This window comes from Cebus imitator, unplaced genomic scaffold (assembly GCF_001604975.1).
Source record: "Cebus imitator isolate Cc_AM_T3 unplaced genomic scaffold, Cebus_imitator-1.0 Scaffold18, whole genome shotgun sequence".
NCBI classification, from domain to species: domain Eukaryota; kingdom Metazoa; phylum Chordata; class Mammalia; order Primates; family Cebidae; genus Cebus; species Cebus imitator.
This window is the reverse complement of record NW_016107333.1, coordinates 10,277,217-10,289,116: the sequence shown is the minus strand read 5'-3', so window position 1 is coordinate 10,289,116 and position 11,900 is coordinate 10,277,217. Positions and strand designations below refer to the sequence as shown.

Here is an 11,900-nt window from a genome sequence, read left to right as displayed (position 1 = left end):
AAAAAAAAAAAAAGAAAAAGAAAAAGAAAGAATGAAGAAAAATCAGTAATAATAAAACTTAGAAATTAAAAATACAAAGATGAAATTTCTATAAATTAGAATAAAATGACAGAAATAAAATAAAAGCAATAGAGAAAATATGAGAAAACCAACAAATCACTCAAGGAGTCCAACATTTGAAAAATAGGTAGCCAGAAATAGGGAACAGAAAAAACAAAGACCAGGGAATTATCAAAGAAATAAGTAAAGAAGTAAAGAAAGTGTCCTAAAAATTGAAAGACATGAGTTTCCAGATTGACAGGGCCCACTGAGTGCTCAGAAAAATTGATTTCAGGCCGGGCGCAGTGGCTCACGCCTGTAATCCCAACACTTTGGGGGGCCAAGGGGGGCGGATCAACTGAAGTTGAGAGTTTGAGACCAGCCTGACCAACATGGAGAAACACCATCTCTACTAAAAGTACAAAATTAGCTGGGCGTGTTGCTGCATGCCTGTAATCCCAGCTACTCGGGAGGCTGAGGCAAGAGAATTGCTTGAACCTGGGAGACCAATGTTGTGGTGAGCCGAGATCACACCATCGCGCTCCGACCTGGGCAACAAGAGAGAAACTCCTTCTCAAAAAGAAAAAAAGAAAAATTGATTTAGTAATCCTACATGAAATTTAGGCACCTCAACTTGAAACATCAAAACCCTACAGAGACCTTAAGAGCTTTCTTATTTTCTTATTTCTCTCCTTTCAGAGAGAAATAACATGTCACAAACAAAGAGAAGAATCAGAATGGTTTCAGATTTCTCCACAGTAAAGCGGTAGGAGGCAGGACTCAACTCCAGATAGAAGACTGACTGAAACAGGCAAGAGGTACCAAAAGCACCTTTTCATAAGACTCGCCCACCAATGTCATGAGTTCACCATTGCCATGGCAACACCTGGAGGTTATCACCCCTTTTCTAGAAATTTCTAAATGATCAATTTCTTAATTTCCATGGAATTAAAAATGGATATAAACATAACTGCAGAAATGCCCCTGAGCTGCTACTGTCATCACATTGCCTGTGGGTAGCCATGTTCTGCAGGAGCAGACACAGAGCTGTAACACTGCCACCATCTCAGTAAAGCTGGTTTCTTCTACCCCCGCTCACTCTTGAATTCTTTTCTAAGAATTTGCCCCTCATGGGTAACACTAGATATTGGAAAAGACAATGAGGCAATGCCTTCGACAGTCTAAAGTAAAGTAATTTCCAATGCGAAGTGACCAGCCAAACCACTAACCGAGTATGAGGATAGTACATTGAAGTCAGACATTTTCAGGAAGCTATCAGGAGGTGCTCTGTCCAAATAAGAGTAAATCAAGAAAGACCTAGAATCCAGAAAGCAAGGCATTGATCTCAGGAGAAAGTCAAAAAGAATCTACAGGATGATATAAATAGAGATCCAGGATAAGATCAGGTCTGCAGGCATAACGTCAACCCGTTCAGAGTGAAGCAGGTCTGAATGCCCAAGGAGAGAAGTCTCCAGGAAGACAAAATTGATAAAATACCTAAAGATTCTGAAGATATTCAAAGAAGATGGCAGACAGCTAAATCCTCATTTCCCTTGGCAGAAATCCAATGGAAAATGCCTAAAACTGAAAAATTAATAAGTAACCATATACGCCTATTAGTAAATAATGATGGAAGAGATGGAAGTGAAATCAAAAGAAACAACCAAAAGATGTGAAAGTAGTTTGAAAAGCAGGAAATGAAGAAAGGGAGACAGAGGACTCCGGTATTTTACTACAGTCTTATATAATACTATACTATTACATACTATTATAGTCTCTTATTCAAAGTTGATTTTTTTTTTTTTTTTTTTTTTTTTTTTACTTTTTTTTTTTTTTTTTTTTTTTTTTTTTTTTTTTTTTTTTTTTAGACAGAGTCTCACTCTGTCACCTAGACTGGAGTGCAGTGGCATGATCTTGGCTCACTGCAACCTCCACCTCCCAGATTCAAGTGATTCTCCTGTCTTCACCTCCTGAGTAGCTGGGATTACAGGCTCCCGCTACCACGCCTGGCTAATTATTGTATTTTTAGTAGAGACAGAGTTTCACTATGTTGGTCAGGCTGGTCTCGATCTCCTGACCTCAGGTGATCTGACCGCCTTGGCCTCCCAAAGTTCAGGGATTACAGGTATAAGCCACCATGCCTGCCCTCAAAGTTGATTTTTAAAACTATGTTGTATGTATGGTTTTGATAAACATTTAAACTAAATATGAAAATCAAAATAACAAATATAGCAAGAAAGTAATGGGGTAAGAATTAGACCTGTGGATAAAGTTAATTTTCCTGCTTAACTGTTCAACTTCTATAACAATCCCAGAAATTAAGACCCCTTTGCAACACTGTCTACTCCCAGATTTTCATTTAAGAAATTCAAATAAATCCAACAGATGTTTTCATTTATATTAGCAATGGTGTAGGAGCAAGGAGCTACTTGCAAGCTTATATCTTTTACCCTCTCCTTTGAGTCATGCACACTAGCATTTAATTCCAGTACTTCCTCATGTTAGCTATGTGGGTATCACAGCATTGGGTAAATGACTTCACCAATCTGAGCCTCAGTTTCCCCACTTATAAATAAAAGTGATGACAATAACTACTTATTGGGTTGATTGAAAGGATTAGATGAATAATGAACTCTCTTTAAAAGATATTTAAAAACAGGCCGGGCAGAGTGGCTCACGCCTGTAATCCCAGCACTTTGGGAGGCTGATGTGGGTGGATCACCTGAGGTCAGGAGCCCAAGACCAGCCTGGCCAACATGGTGAAACCCCGTTTCTACTAAAAAGAAAAAAAAATACAAAATAATTAGCGGGGTGTCGTGGTGGGTGCCTGTAATCCCATCTACTTGGGAGGCTGAGACAGGAGAATCACTGGAACGTGGGAGGCAGAGGTTGCAGTGAGCCAAGATCTCACCATTGCATTCCAGCCTGGGTGATGAGTGAAACGCTGTAAAAAAAATAAAAATAAAAAATAAAAATAAATAAATTTAAAACAATTCCACTTACAATAGCATCAAAAAAATTAGGAATTTAGTAAAGTTGCAGGGATAGTAATAAAAACAGCATGGTACTGGCATAAAAACAGACACACAGACCAATGGAACTGAATAGAGAGTCCAGAGATAAATCCACACATTTACAGTCAACTGATTTTCAACCATGGTGCCAAGAACACACAAAAGGGAAAGGATGGTCTCTTCAATAAAAGGTATTGCCACAACTGGATATCCACATGCAGAAGAATAACATTAGACCCTTATCTTGCCTTATATACAAAAATCAACTCAAAATGGATTTAAGACTTAAACATATGAACTGAAACAGTGAAACCACTAGGAAAAAACAGTGAGAAAAATCTCCATGACATTCATCTGAGCAATGATATTTTGGATATGACCCCAACAGCACAGGCCACAAAAGCAAAAATAGTCAAATGGGATTATATCAAACTAAAAAGCTTCTGCACAGCCAAGGAAATCAACAGGGAGAGGAGACAACCTACAGAATGGAAGAAAATATTTGCAAGCCAAACATCTGATAAGACATTAATACCCAACATATATAAGGAAACTCATATTAGAAAATAAATAACTTGGGCCGGGCGCGGTGGCTCACGCCTGTAATCCCAGCACTTTGGGAGGCCGAGGCGGGTGGATCACGAGGTCAAGAGATTGAGACCATCCTGGTCAACATGGTGAAACCCCGTCTCTACTAAAAATACAAAAAATTAGCTGGGCATGGTGGCACGTACCTGTAATCCCAGCTACTCAGGAGGCTGAGGCAGGAGAATTGCCTGAACCCAGGAGGCGGAGGTTGCGGTGAGCCGAGATCGCGCCATTGCACTCCAGCCTGGGTAACAAGAGCAAAACTCTGTCTCAAAAAAATAAATAAATAACTTAGAAAATAATTAGATTTTTTAGAAATAATTAGAAAATAATTAGAATAATTATTAGAAAATAAATAACCTGATTTTAAAATAGGCAAAGGACCTGGATAGACATTTCTTAAAAGAAGACATATGAATGGCCTACAGGTATATGAAAAAAAAAATCATAAACATCACAAATCATCAGGGAAATGCAAGTTAAAGCCATAAGTTATCACTTCACACCTGCTAGGTTGGCTATTAACAAAAAGATGAAAGATAACAAGTGTTGGTGAGGATATAAAGAAAAAAGAATACTAGCATACTGTTGGTAGGAATGTAAATTAGTACAGCCATTACGGAAAACCATATGAATGTTTCCCAAAAAACTAAAAAACGTAATTACCATATGAATCCTGGGTTGATATGGTGAGACTCTTGTGTTCCCATCCAAATATCATCTTGAATTGCAACCCCCACAGGTTAAGGGAAGGAGTTGGTGGGAGGTGATTGGATTATGGTTTCCCCCATGCTGTTCTCATGATAGTGAGTTTGAATAAGATCTCATGGTTTGTAAAAGTGTTTGGCAGTTCCCCTCCACCCCAGTGCGCTTTCTCTCTCACCCGCTGCCATGTAAGATGTGCCTTGCTTCCCCTTCACCTCCCACCATGATTATAAGTTTCCTGATGCCTTCCCAGCCATGAAGAACTGCGATTCAATTAAACCTCTTTTGTTTATAAATTACTGAGTCTCAAGTATTTCTTTATAGCACTGTGAGATCAGACAAACACATGGATAGACATCCAAAGGAGATGAATTCAGTATGTTGAAGAGATACTTGCACTCCTATGCGCTTTGCCTCATGATTCATACTAGCCAAGCTATGGAATCAACCTCAACCCCTGTTTATGGATGGATGGATAAAGAAAATGTAGTATAAAAAAAAGAAAAGAAAATGTAGCATATTATACTATGAGGTATTATTCAGCCATAAAAGTGAAGACATCCTGCCATTTGTGACAACACAGATGAACCTGGAGGACATTACCTTAAGGGAAATAAGCCAATTACCAAACGACAAATACTGCATGATCTCACTTATATGTGGAATCTAAAAATATTGAATTTGCAGAAGCAAAGAATAAAATGCTGGTTTCCAGGTCCTGAGAGATGGAGGAAATGGGGAGATGTTGGTCAAAGGATGCAAACTTTCAGTCATAAGATGAGTAAGTGCTGGAGATCAGCTGTTAAGCTTGCTGATTACCTGGGATCATTTGTGCTGCTCTAACAAAATACCTGAGGCTGGATGAGTTATAAAGAAGAGAAATGTATTTCTCATGGTTCTGGAGACTGGGAAGTCCTAGATCAAGGCTGGTGAGGGCCCAGTTTCTCTGGTTCCAAGATGGTTCCTTGTTGCTGCATCTCCCAGGGGGTACAAACGCTGCGTCCTCACATCGGGAAAGGGACACACTGGGTGAAAAGGGGTAAACTGCTTCTGTCAAGTCCTTTTATAAGGTCACAAAATCCCTTTCATGAGGGTGAAGCCCTCATGACCCAATCACCTCCTAGAGGTCACACCTCTTAATACTGTTGCATTGAGCATTGTGTTTCAGCATGAATTTTGGAGGGAAAACATCCAAATCACAGCAGTGACTACAGTTTACAATACTATATTGTAGGCTGGGCACAGTGGCTCACACCTGTAATCCCAGCACTTTGGGGAGGACGAGGTGGGTGGATCACCTGAGGCTGGGAGTTTGAGACCTGCCTGACCAATATGGAGAAACTCCATCTCTACTAAAAATACAAAATTAGCCAGGGGTGGTGGCGCATGCCTGTAATCCCAGCTACTCCAGAGGCTGAGGCAGGAGAATTGCTTGAACTGGGAGGTAAAAGTTGTGGTAAGCTGAGATCGTGCCATTGCACTCCAGCCTGGGCAACAAGAGTGAAACTCTGTCAAAAAAAAGAAAGAAAAAACTATATTGTATACTTGTGAGTTGCTAAGAGAGTAGATCTTAAGTGTTTCACTACATTGTAAAAAAAATTGGTAACCATGTGAAGTGATGGATGTATTAATTAACACTTGACTGTGGCAATCATTTCACAATGTATATGCATATCAAATCATCATGTTGCATACCTTAAATATACATAATTTTTATTTGTCAGTTATACCTTAATAAAGCTGTAAAAATAATTAAAGAATAGATGAGATTTCCTTTTTGATAAAAAAAGGAAAAGTTCTTCGTGTGGAGCTCCTGCCTATAATCCTAGCACTTTAGGAGAGCGAGGCAAGAGGAACGCTTGAGGCCAGAAGTTTGAGACCAGCCTGTGTGACAAAGCCAGATCTCATATCTACAAAAAAAAAATAGAATTAGCTAATCACTAGTCCCAGTTCCTCGGGAGGCTGAGGCAGGAGAGCTGCTTGAGCCCAGGAGTTTGAGGCTGCAGTGATTCATAATTATGATACTTCACTCCAGCCTGGGTGACAGAGCAAGACTCCATCTCTAAAACAAAAATAAATAAATTAAAAGGAAAAGGACCCAAAATACTCAACACATAGTAGGTCCAGTTTCCTCTTATGTATATACAACTTTACCCATACCTTTTCTCCTTGAGCTTGATTAGGTATACTAAGAGACAAACATAGAAGTCAGCCAAAGATATTTTAATAAAGCTCAGGAATCTACTAACATCAGACTCAGGGCAAGTTCATCTTCATTTTTGCGACCTCAGACTTTAAAGCACTAATTCATTGTAAGATAGTGTAAACGTGGCTGGTCCTTGGGCTTCAAACAGCACAGTTTACCACTCTCGCAGAAAATATAGACCTTTTCATTCTTCAGGCATTTGTCACGGCAAGAGCCACGAAAATTCCAGCATTTTTCAATGGTGCCTATTACAAAAAGGAAAGAGAAAGGAGCTGATCTCAATCATGAGGGGAAATGAGTCATGGACTGAAAAGACTAACAGAGGGCCAGACAGAAGGAGGAGGCTGGAGAAGAAGGAGGCATCCCCTCTAGATATCTAGGGTGGGGATATAGTCTAACACCATACTGAAACCCAAGAAATATCCAGTGGAACCCAGGGCCCCTTTCTAAAGAATCTACTAGAAAAAGAGCTGTAGATAAGCAAATGAGAGGAGCATTGACACATAACTGAATATTAAATATAAAGATACTTGTAGACCAAAATGAGGATTTTAAAAGAAGGAGTAAAGTACATAATGGCTATATGTTCTGACAAATATAGATACAATACAACATAAAAATGAGAGAATAATGGTGACAGCATATGCAGACAGCTTAACTAGTTTGAGTAATCATGACATTATCATAGCATTGATATTATTTTAATAAGACTATTGTATATGTAATGAGAGATCAATCAAATGAGTAATCATGGCATATTCTAATTCTGTTATCCCCGGTGACCTTGAGAACCAGAATTATTAGTATAAAGAAAATACTGAATTTGAGTTCTGAATTTGAATTGAAAATGCCAATATGAACTCACAAGTATTTTATATTTAAATACAAAATAGATGATTGACAGATGGATAGATAGATAAAATTTTTTCCAGCTCTGGTCACTGAGAAAGCCTAGAAACAATGACTAGAAGAAGTTAGCATCCCTACTACCCATATTGTAATCTTAAAATATTATCTCCCAGTAAGCTTTTTTTTAAAAAAACAGGACTTCTTGGAGACATGGTGGATGCCACTTATGGGCAGTAAATTACAAGATGATCTTGAAACACCTTGTCATACCAGATACCAAGAAAGCCATCAAAGACTAACAAGGATATAACTGAAAGGCTTACAAGCCAAATTGAAGAGACTCCTATTGGCCAAGATTAGGACAATTTGTACTTCAATAGCGATAATAATTGCAATAGATTGAACTCATTGCTTAGAATCATCAGTTCAAAATAAATAATATTTAAGAAAAACTAACGGCTCAACCTGAGGCTGATGGAAAACTAATTCATTATCTCTGAAACTGATTAAGCAAAGATAAACTCAAGCATTCACCCTGTCTTCCTGTCTGAACTCTCTAAACCCCAAGGTAACCAAATGGATGACAGACAGCATCTCTTTGATAAGGAGTTCAGCTAATAAATGAAGGTTCTTCCCAACATATCTGCATGGCTCACCCCTCACTTCCTTCAAGTCGCTTTTCGAATGTCACCTTCTCAGTGAGGCATTCCCTTGATGCCCTTTGTTTTAAGTTGCAAACTCACGTCCCCTGATACTTGCTATCCCCTGCTTACTCTGCTCATTCCTTCCCCCAATAGAATCATAAGCTCCAAGAGGATGGTGATTTTGTTTGGTTGGCTGGTTGGTTGGTTAGTCAGTCGGTTGATTTCATTGCTTTATCTCTAACACCTGTGCCTGGTACCTGGAATACATTCAACAATATTTACTGAATGAACGAGTTATTTAACTAAGCAATGACATGTCCATTATCCGCTAAATCCAGCTGCCATTCTGAGAAGAAGTGGGGGGGGGGGGATGGTGAAAGCAGAAACGCTGAAAGACTGAACATTTTAAAGCAGAATGAGCTCATCTGAGAGGCTCTTTTAAATCTAAAAAGATGAATAGAATTGTCTTCTGAAGCTGTGTACAACCCTGTGCCCTTTTCAACTCCCACTTTTTCTACCAGCAGGCTGAGAGTTCCTGGAAACATTCAAATGAATTACAAAAAAATTTCAAAAGCTACATTTGTTGTACATCAAAATTTCAGTGTCTTCAATGTCCATCCCTCAACCTAATTTATTATTTTAAATTGAGAAATGGATAAACTGAAATTCACAGGCACCAAGTAGTTTGCTGGGGGCATCACAGAACTTGAAAATGGTGAGGCAGTTTCTAAACCAGGATCTGCGGACTCTTTCCCCTTCCTCCAGACAATTGCTATTTAACATTGCTCCCTGTCAGCCCATCCTCCCGTGACCAAGACCCACTATCTACTCCCAGCCCCTCCCCTGAAGAGGTCTAGGTTACCTGAAATGACTTGGAAGAAAAGCAGCAGCACAGCCAAAGTTACCAAAAAAGGCTTCATGACTTCAAAGTAGCCCACAGAGTAGTCTCAGCTCAGGGGAAGTGGCAGGAAATGAAGGCGAGCTCAGGACTCTCTGCTGCCTCTAATCAGCTGGGAACTGTGTCACTCACACGTGCCATTAGCTGCCCACGGGTACAGTTCGCTCTGGGACAGCCTGCCTTTTTCATGCTCAGTCACCATCCCAACACCCCCACATCTACAGTGCGGACCCCACACCCCTGAGCTCACACATCTCCCTCTGTCCACCATCATCTTTTAGGGACCAGCAAGAATAAATCATACAACACCCAGAAGGATACTTTTTAAAATATGTCAGCACTTGCTATAACCCAGATTAAAAATCCTCCAAGACTCCATATCACAACCAGAAAAAAAAAAATCCACAATCTTTAATGCCCTACAAAGCTCTATATTCTCTGGTTTAGAAATCCACCATTATCATGGTTCTAATGTAAATTAAGGAAGCTCCTTTTTTCAAATGCAACTCCCAGTTTGAGAGCTGAGGAGTAAAGAAAAAAGGACGCTCTTTCATATCTTAGGGAGAATGTGTCTATTGGATTATTTCCAGTCTAAGAGAGAAAGGCTGAATGCCTAAAATGCTCAGTCTCAGGAAGGATTTTGGCATGGAAGGTGAGAGAGGACAAGTTGAAATATTCGGTTCCTTGTCCTGGCTGTGCCAGTTAGTGGCTGTGTGACCTTGGGAGAGTCACTTCCCCTCTCTGGGCTTCAATCTCACCAATGAGCAGATTGGAGTAGATGGGCCGTAGGGATCAACTCAATCCTCATATACTATGGTTCTTTGGGCACTGAAAAGGCACGGAAAATTGAATGCCTAGAATTCTAGGTTTTCATCCCCAACCTGGTCAACACCCATTGGGTTTACACCTTAGGATTCTCAGGGCTGCCCTCATCAGATTCCAATTCTCTTTGCATGCTGGGGTCAGAGGCCTCTTCCTCTGATACCTACACCCAATATGCTATATGGTCCTTGCAAAACACAGTCCCTCTTGGGTCTGCTTCTTGTATAGTCAAAGCACAAAACCAAGTTCTAACTTGGTGGAGTCATTATGAAAACCAGGAGGGAAGGTATTAAATTTTTTTTAAAAAACAAACCTACACTACAATAATTCCACTTTTGTGTATATAACTGAAGGAAATAAAAGCAGTATCTTGAAGAATTATCTGCTCACTCAGGTTTACTGCAACAATGTTCAAAATTGTCAAGATATAAAGACAAGCTAAATACTTGTGGATGCTGAATGAAGAAAATATTACATAAGTTGACAATAGAATATTATTCAGCCATACAAAAGAATGAAATCAAGGGTGTGGTGGTTCATGCCTGTAATTCCAGCACTTTGGGAGGCCAAGGTGGGTGGATCACCTGAGGTCAGGAGTTCAAGACCAGCCTGGCCAACATGATGAAACCCTGTATCTGCTAAAAATATAAAAATTAGCCAGGTGTGGTGGTGTGCGCCTGAAATCCCAGCTACTGGGGAGATTGGGGCAGAAGAATCGCTTGAACCCAGGAGGCAGAGGTTGCAGTGAGCCGAGATCATCCCGCTGCACTCCAGCCTGAGCAATAGAGTGCGACTCTGTCTCAAGAAAGAAAGAAACAAACAAAAGAAATCCTGTGATTTCAACAGGACATGTTGATATATGGTACACACACGTATATGTTCATATGATATATGATACACATGTACATATATACATACATATGAATGACACATTCCTGGTAAGCTTCATACTAAAAAAAGGGGAAATTATAAAATGATAATATTGTAACTACTACAGTTGGGAGCTGGGGAATATACAGTTTAAATGACCAACCTCAGTTCACACTAAAAAAAAATACAATTTTGAAGTAAAATAACTGGATTATCTTACATTTGGGCAGATGCTTCGTGTTCGGAGAAAATCAGAGTATAAATTTCTGTAGACTCCCAGAGATTTGTTTGAAATCTCTGTAGGATACAAAACCATAAAGCAGGAAACATACAGCATCTGTTTACGGGACTTCTGGGATTTCTGAACCAAACACCATCCCCGTGCCTCTCGCACATTTCAGACATGATGCAAAAGGCGACATCACGAAACATTTCATATACAGTCCCTCAAAAATAGGCAGGTTCCCAAAAGCAGCGGCAGAGCAAGCAGTGAGACCACACAGGCCCTTACTCGTCAGGACGAGGACTCTGATTTTTACTGTGACCTTTACAAAGGAAGGTCACTAAACAGGAAGTGGAGTCTGGAGAAGGTTTAAGAGAATGAGACAGGGCTGGGCGCGGTGGCTCACGCCTGTAATCCCAGCACTTTAGGAGGCGAGGCGGGCAGAACACGAGATCAGGAGTTCGAGCCAGCCTGGCCAAGATGGTGAAATCCCGTCTCTACTAAAAATTTCAAAATTAGCCAGGTGTGGTGGCACGTGTCTGTAGTCCCAGGTACTGGGGAGGCTGAGGCGGGAGAATCGCTTGTACCCGGGAGTCGGAGGCTGCAGGGAGCCGAGACCGCACCATTGCACTGCAGGCTGGAGGACAGAGAGACTCCGTCTGGGGTGTGGGGCAGGGGAGAGAGAGAGAATGAGGCCGAAGATGCTCCTAGGGGACAGCGAGAGAAATCCCCCCGGGCTCTCGGAACCGTCCCCGCGCGCTTTACCTGCTTCGCCGCCCGTCCCGCGAAGAGCCCAGATGATTAGGGTCCGCGTCCTTCCCCCGCGCCGCATGAAGCCCCCGAGTGGCTGGAGTTTCCCCTTTTCCACTGGATCTCCGGGAAAGAATGAGTGAATGAGTGAGTGAATGAATGAGGAAGCAGGTGGCTTCCGTCTGGGTCTCAGTGTCTGTCGGGAGGGGGTCCCCTGATGGAACCTGGGGGGCTCCCCGTGGGGGCAGCACAGGGCAGGCCCCTCATCTCAGGGCTGCTTCCTGTGGGCTGG

The 11,900-nt window shown here is 41.0% G+C and overlaps 1 long non-coding RNA gene across 1 annotated transcript; it reads right to left on the bottom strand.

Moving 5' to 3' along the window:
• Positions 1-6,557: 6,557 nt before the first annotated feature.
• LOC119469225 lies at positions 6,558-8,997 on the bottom strand. Its single transcript, XR_005198037.1, has 2 exons — positions 8,951-8,997; positions 6,558-6,797 (listed from the first exon to the last, which is right to left on the bottom strand). It is a non-coding gene; the product is annotated as an uncharacterized LOC119469225 (long non-coding RNA).
• Positions 8,998-11,900: the final 2,903 nt, after the last annotated feature.